General features: G+C 34.7%; 1 protein-coding gene across 1 annotated transcript in view; it reads right to left on the reverse strand.

The window, feature by feature from the left end:
• ednraa (endothelin receptor type Aa) overlaps window positions 1-6,261 on the reverse strand; it is a 47,635-nt gene extending 41,374 nt beyond the window's left edge. Inside the window, exon 1 of the mRNA XM_015344671.2 lies at window positions 6,126-6,261. The gene's annotated coding sequence lies outside the window, so the exon portion shown is untranslated. The remainder of the gene's footprint in view (window positions 1-6,125) is intronic.
• Window positions 6,262-8,423: the final 2,162 nt, after the last annotated feature.

Consider the following 8,423-nt stretch of genomic DNA (forward strand, 5'->3'; position numbering starts at 1 on the left):
GGTTTTATAACACAGATGTAATAACAATAGACTTTAAACTGACAGAAAATATACCAGATTACAGGAACCTATTGGTCAGGTTAATAACAAATGGACAAAGAGCAGGAAACACTGAGTAGGAGCATAGCAGTAGGGTCCAGGACACAAGCAGTAGCTTTCATTTTACCTGCTAACTTACACCAGCATCATTAGCAAACAGTAGCAAAAAGAGAATGCCACTCAAGGACTTTTTTTCCTTATTTTTAAAGCTTTCCAGTCTAGCTTTTGCATGTACGTTGTGTCATTTTCCTGCTGATAGGTGAATTTTCATCACAGTTTTGAGTCTTTAGCAGACTGACTACAACTCTGTCATTGAAGCCAGAGTTGTAGTCAGTCTACAACATTTTCCATCTCAGCCATTGAATTCTGTAGCTTTTTCAAAGTTGTTGCTGGCCTCATGGGGACATCCCTATCCATTTTCCTCCTTGCCATTTCTTTAATATTTTATAATTATAATTAATTTATGAAGACCTGTAGAAGACCTGTTGATTTTACTTTGACATTACAGAGTTTGCTGCGCTGTTGTGTCTATCAACTGCAAATAATCCCAATTAAATACATTATGATTCCATACTGTAAAGCATTAAAATGTGACAAATTCCAAGGGGGATCATTAAATTTGATAGCCAGTGTACATATATAGCAAACAAACTAGCTGCTGCTATATTCCATCTGTTCATATATAATACATTGTTATGGAGTATTTTTCATTGAGGCTCTGCATAATTATTATCCTGCTACTGTATATGATTCCACTTAGCCCAAGACTTAAATTACATCAAAAGTAAAGATTTCCAATGTGATACAAATTTGGCTGTCTGTACATATTTTAAGTGTTCTTTATTGAGGATTTTAATTGTTTACACTATGAAGTATGTTCTCCATGGCATGTATCCAACACGCAGGACAGTAGCAGATAGGAATTAAAGTTTACAGAACTTGAGGGCTTGTCGGACACAGATTTTTAATTTGGATCTGATGGAACATGTTATGAAGATCTAGAGGTCAGAAAATAGTTTTTTTCTTAAAGTGAAGTAGATGCATTAAAAAGGTAAACAAGTTTAAACTTTTTCCGTGCTAATGCACACTTTACTCTTTTCTTGCCACCATTGTGTTAAAAACGTCTGCTGTCGATCCTGTAACTGGAACTGGAGTGGGGTCATGGGATTCCAGTAGGGGATGCCAAATATAGAGTAGTTTGTAGTTTACTCATTGTAGATCATTCAATATTTGTTAATTGAAGTGATGTATACTTTGTTTTGACCTTTATATAAGAGAATTCAGTTTGTTGGGGTTATATGTCCTAATGGAATATATTTTGGTTATTTTCTAATGAACCTAAATAAAAAGAAATAGAAAACATGTTGGACTCTTTTTTATGCCTCAGCAGCACAATTATTAATGTGTAAACAGCCCCATATGATCATCATGAGAAGGGGATCTTCCACCCTGTATAGCTAAGAAAATGCATTACTGTGTGCAGACTCGCATAAAAATTCAAGCTGCAATCAAAACACACAAAATATTCTCAATAACAATCAGCAGCTCTGCTGAACTCAGGTCAACATCCTAACTACAAAGTGTCAGGCAGCACTGTAAGCTACATTAAGGATCATGACATTTATCCACTGAAATTCCAGAGCTTCTGTAACGCATGCCTGTTTGAAATTCTGGGTTAGTTTCAGGGTCAGGGGCCGCCTTGTGTGAACACTTATGGTCAGGACCTCTGCTTACAAAAATCCCTTGGTCAGATTTCCTTCAGGCTAGATTCACCATCAGCATTTGCTTAAACATCCAACCTTCAACTGCTGAATTAAAATAAGAACAAAACTAAAATAATTCCTACATACTGCATACCAATGTTTTTCCATGTTATCCTAGATGTAGACAACAAAAAGGTTGTTTATAGTTTCAGGTCCTTTTTGAAAATGTACTGAAGATATCTATACTACGAAATGGGATAACAAAAGCATTTTCATCATCTGAGGATTTTCTAGTTGGGAAAGCAGGTCAGAGGCATTTAACCTGCAATGTAAGTGAGAATAGCTTAATCCTTTCAATGTTTTAGCAAATCAGAGCCATTCATCTCATACCATAAAGGGAGCACACTGGCTTCTCTGAGATTCATCTCCAATTATACAGTAGATTTGTTTGTGTAGAACCTGAAAAAAAAAACAGCTTAATGGCACATGATAGGATTTAAAAGGTTTTTATAGAAAAATAAAATAAAGCTCTTACTATTTTACTACTAATTATTTATTAATTGCTTGCATTTGTATGGCACATTCCATCCAAAAGTCCTTTGTGTACAGTAGGGCACTCATTTCTCCCATTAAGTACAACACCTATAGTACCTGACTGACGGGTAGCAGCCAGCGTGTACGAGCAGATTCACTAAACAGCAGATCAGGAGAAGTGAGTAATTCACCGACTACAGTAAGGGAGAAAGGGAGAAACAGAGAAAGGGAGAAAGGGAGAAAGGGAGAAAGGGAGGAATATAAAGAGGCCACAATATGCAAGCCTAAGAAACCATGATCCCAGAATTATATCCAAACAATTACAAAGGGTGCCAAGGCACGAAATGGAAGTACTCAGGACCCCCTTTCATACCTCATCCTCTGTAATTGGAGACTGAGATTAGTGTTGTGGGTCAAGAGTTATTAAGGCAAAAAAGTAAGTGATAGAGAACATAAAGCAGAGTGAACCTTTATATTGTGAAGAGTCAACAGTGATTGGAATAGATAAGTACATGGACCCTGAAGAAGGACACGCATGGAATTAACTTTTACTTGTTCCTAGATAAGAAAATAACTGCATAATGTACTCAATGTACTAAAGCTTTGGACAAGTGTGTTGTTTTATATACTAGAGAGAAATTATATAAAATATATGTAAACGTGTTGTGCAAATAGTTACTGAATTTATTATATGGAAATGATTGTTAAAAAGATACCTTATATCTAAAAAAGGGTTAATGAACCTTCTGCAATGTTCACCTTAGAAACCCAAGGAAATTAACTCAGGAACTGAAGAAACTCTAGAGATGTTGAAGAAAAAGTGATTAATGAAGCATTATTAATGGATTAAAGAGAACGTAAATTAGCATTGTCGAGGAAACGAACAGACAGGATCTGTAATTGCCACAATCATGTGTTCCTTTTCAATTTGTAACTGTTTGTTATTGGCCTGAGAGCATATGAATGAAAGAAATTCAGCAGCAAAGTCATCTCTTACCTTCATCAGTTTTAGTTAAGAATAGCATATAATGGAGCTGCAGTCAGAGATAAAAAATGGAAATACATGATGCATTTAATTAGTTTACTATATTTAAATCATTATGGTCCCATTATCATCCTTAATATTACACTGAAACATTAGATTTTTTGTACTGAGGTCCTGAAATGAGGGTGTAGCGACAGCAGCTGAACATTGATTCAGGAAAAATTGCAAATGAAAAAAGTGCACACATTTGAGATCTTTTAAAGGGGAACATGAGTTCTTCCATTTTCTTTTTTTAAAGCCAGCCATCAAAATTTTGTTTACTGTAAATAAAGTTTACCTTGTATACCCTGAATTTGTTTACAGGTTAATTGATGTCTCTAAATTATCCCTGTGTGCTTAAGTGTGTGTCCTGCGATGGATAGGTGCTCCTTTTTGGGTTGTGCCCTATGGGTTTTCATGACCATTACCAGGTATAAGCCTCCTTCTGATAAAGGAACAATTTATCTGTGATAAATTTCACAATATGGAAAAATTCAAACTTAAAACACCCCTCTGGGATAGATTGATATTACAGTCAACCTGCCACTAGAGACTAATTTAGATTAATATTTGTAAATAGCCACAGTGTGGATTAATTAGTTAATTAGATACTGTAATTGGTGAAGGTTTAATAGACAGATTCTCAAATGTCTGTGATTAGTTATGTTGCTACTATATTTAAAGTGCTTCATGGTGGTAGTTGTTTTATTTTATTTTTGCACAGCCAGTGTTTTGTTTGTGTTATAAATTTACTACAATCAAAACTTCTAATACTTGTATTCCTTCATGAATTTGCATGTGTTCATGTCCTGCTAGGGGCTTTATTCAGGCGGTGCTTGTCACTCTTCATGCCCTGAAAACATAGTTAAGTGTGATGCTTTTGAAACAATGCAGTTTTATTGCATGAGGTATGTTAATAGTACAATTAATTTAGCAGCCATGTTAAATGTCAGCACATATTCTCAGTGGGAGCTAAAAGAATTACATATGGATTTAACAATATTTCTGTTTGGGATATGCTAATCATGCAAACATGTCTTTTTTCATGTCTTTAGCAATTGGCTAAAAGCCATTTAATAATTATAATTTATACAGAAAATCATAATATCAAATTTTGTTAACTGAGTTTTGGATCAAGGGTCTTGTATAAGACAGAAATCTGGAATAAGCAGTAGGCAATTGAATTGAAAGTCCAGTTTCATTGTTGATTACCTGCCCTAAGCAGTTCTGTTACTTCATCACAGTTAAATTGTGCGCGTCATTCAAAATTGGTCAAATTTATTTATGTCATCAATCAATTAATTTTGTTACCATGATTTAATGCAGCAGTCTGAGAAATTGGGACTACAGTTCCCTTTTAAGAGGAATTACACTGCTAATTGTTTTGTTTGATTCCTAGTACTCTGTTAATTTTGTTTTTAATTTCTAAAGTCTCATGGTGAATTCAAATGAATCTCTCCAATGGTAAGAACAAGAACAAGTAAGAAAATGTCCAGTTAAATTGGCTTATGTTTGATATTACATTTTAAGCCTTGTTTATTTCTCCTCAGTCAGACTTAGAAATACTTTTATTTTTCCACTGTCTTAGTCCAAATGCAAGCCAACTTGCTCAAGTCCAAGTGCGAATAACAAATTCAGGAATTAATAAAACTTAAAGGGGCAGCTGTTCATTACAAACCTAACTACCAAGAAGCACAGCCTTTAGTATTCAGGCATTCTTCCATTAAACTTAAATTCAAATTCTGTGTTCATTTGATCTACACTGATACCAATGTAAACCAAGATAGGAAGTCTTTATCGTGTAACCAGTAGCTACCCAGCAATAAGCTGTAAGTGAACCTGAAAAAATATTCAAAATAACAAACCAAACTTCTACAGTTTACATTATATTCTCCCTGAGGACATTAAAGTTGTGTATGAAAATTGTATGCCTATTAGCAGGAATGAAAGCTGGAAACACATTTCAGTATCAGACTGGTATCAGTTAGTTCTTGTAGCCTTCAGAATTTGGAAAAGAACAGCAGTAAAAACAAATGCCATTAAATATATTTCGGGGAGATGAGATTAGGGTTGAAGAAAAAATGGTATTAGAACAAATTTAAGTTACATCTATGGAACCCCTTTATCGGGTGCTGTACTGTGTTGTAAGAAAGATTTTTTTTAAACAAAAAATTCCAACCAGTGAAATTACTTTGTTGAAACTTTGATGCACTTTTTTTTAACACTATGAAATGAAATCATCCAAAAAGAGCAAAATACAACAAGTCTGTTAGAGTATAAGCCAGAAAAACTCAAGAGGATGCAGTGCACTTAAATATGTTCAATCCACTTGAACATATAAAGAATATAAGGGAAGTGGTGTAAAAGGAGAATGGAGTAATTGTATGAATTCTTGGTGTAACCTGTTGTAAATTTTAGTTGCATAACGTGTTTCAGAAGAACCATAATTAATTTCAAACATTCTTTTGTATTCTTATACAATGTAGGCATAAAACAGTGTTTTATTCCTGCACTGTTTTTTTTATAAATTTAAATACAAAATATGGTACAAAGTGATGCTTTAAATAGGGGCACTTGTGTTGGTAAATTGCAGTTTGGCTTTCCTGTGATTAATTTTTAAGGTTTCCTGTTTCAGAAAAAAAAACTGCTTAAAAGCACAATTCTTTTAAAAGAGAAGTTTTAAAATAGACAGTTACATTTAAAATAAAACAATTAGATACTTAAATAAGCAAGAAAGCTACTTTGCAGAATCTCACCAAGCAAGGTTATAATATTAAATTGTAATGAAAGAAAATAAAGTTGCTTCTGAATGAAGGGTCACTTACCACAGAGTACTCTACGTCTGTCTCTGGATAGAGGCTGTCACACATGATAAATGATGGGAGGTGGTTTGTCTCTTAGCTGCTACGTGACTCAGTGAGTGATCCAAAGAGAACCAGAAGGCCACAGCTTGGGAAAATACACAGGAAGAGGCCAGACATGCAGTACACTGACTCACGGGCCAGCTCCTTTTGCCATAGTGCGTACATATGAAACAGCATTTTCGGAGGGGGCTTTCTGAAGCAGGGGGACTGTTTATTATACATTAGTGCACATAGTGTGAAACCTTTGGTCTCCATTTTTTTAAGACTGTGTTTGCTTAATAATGACCAATAATTTACATGTTGTATATCCATGGGAACCAATTTTAAGAGGAGATGGAAGATATTCTAAGGTTGGCCTTTTTATATACAGTTCATTGACAGTTAATGTTTTTAAACATAGCCAATACGAGTGAAAATCAAAAGATATAAAAGGATTTGGAATTCACTGTATGAGTTTTTTAATGCATTTTGGTTATAACCCCATTTATTGCTTCTCGAGACAAGTCTGTTAACACATACTAGATGTGGCATGGAGTTTGCTTTTCATCAGAGATGGAGGATGGACAGTGGGTTAGAACACCACCAAGATTACTGTTACTAAGAAATGACTGATGGGGGCAGTCTGTTGTTGTTTTTTCCATCAGTCTCAATCTTTTGTTTACTATAGTGCTCTTTGCAACAATTTCGCACTTTACAGAGTTTCATAACATTTTTAAAATCTAGCAACAATGGGCATGGGCAAAGGATAAACACAATTTCCCAATTGGAAAAAAAAAGGTTTTGGGGGTTAAAGAATCTATGGTTGCCCCCTGTCTAAAGTGTTCATAATTTGTGACTGGAGACTCCGTTTCCAGATCACCTGACACTCCTGAGGTATCCAGATGAACACATACACACACATACGCAAACACTTCACTATCTAAACAAAGGCGATAACGCTGGTTTCCAACGTAAACAGACTAGTCTGGAATTCGGGGGATAGCTTTGCTTGCTCTGTGAGTGCACACACAGAGGAAAGTAAGGTTTTTCCCGTATTATCAAAATTAAACATTAACCCAAACACCTGTTTTCCTTTGTTTTAGAAGTGAAATGAACCAAATTGGCGATCAACTCACGGGTTTCAAATAAATAAGTTGTTTGGATTTCTCACCGGGAAAATGGTTTCTCCCACAACCTTTAGGACCCAATTCTTGCCATGGCAACAACGGCTGGCTTAGTAGTGCCTGTTTCAGGCTTGGGCTTGGGTTGATTGATTTGTAAGAAGATACCATTAAGAGGGAGTAGTGTTTTCTTAAACAATATTTATGGACATAAAAGGAGTATGATATTATAGTTTTGTTAATAACATGTTCATTCTTTAGTTGTATATTTAATGAAGAAATGTGTATATCAGAATTCTGAGTATTATTTTGTAAAATTATTTTTGCTTTATAGTGGAATATTCTAGGGGGAGGAGTTTAACCTAGAAAAGGTGCTCTTCCTGGGGGAGGGGGAGTGATAGGAGAAGATTTTGTAGTGGGTTGGTATAGGAGCTGCTTACAACAATCTATTTGTACAGCGATTATTATTATTGTTATTATTGTTGTTGTTTTATTATTATACTATTAGCTTTGTGTTGTTTTTTTTCCTGGTTAGTTTGTGTTTTTCACTTTGTTTTTTGGGTGTGGACTTTGGGTACACAGTTCCTCCTCATAAACGTTTTTGCAATTGGGGCTGTGCCATCGTTATTGTTACATTCTATCTAAGCCTCTAAACTCTTCAAGGAGGAGACTGTGACATAATTAATATGATTGATTGTAGCTAAATGATTGTGATTGAAGTAGCTAAAGTTGCCTGCGTTGCCCATCTTAGGTCTAGTTTTCCAGGTTTTAATGTCACAGGAAGGACAGTGGGGAAAAATAAAAATGGGAAAGATTGTTAGAAAAACTGAGTGGAAAATCATAGTTTAGGGTTTCCATGTACTCTGGTGCTAAATGAATTATTTCTGATTCTAATGAAACAACGAATTTCTGCATTTCATTTCCTTAATGGTTTATGAATCATCCTGCAGTGAAAAAGATTGTTAACATAAAAGGATACACCAGGGAAGGAGTTTATAAACCCATTTTACACATTTAAGCGAACAGTAACATTATTTTTTTGCAGAAATAGGTTTTGAAATTTGAAAAAAAAATTAACCTTTTCTACAGTTTACTCCATACTATTTAACTGTTTCCTTTTTATTTGAAAAAAATCCTACTACATTTACACATTGAAAAA

Source organism: Lepisosteus oculatus, chromosome 1, assembly GCF_040954835.1.
Source record: "Lepisosteus oculatus isolate fLepOcu1 chromosome 1, fLepOcu1.hap2, whole genome shotgun sequence".
Classification (NCBI taxonomy): Eukaryota; Metazoa; Chordata; class Actinopteri; order Semionotiformes; family Lepisosteidae; genus Lepisosteus; species Lepisosteus oculatus.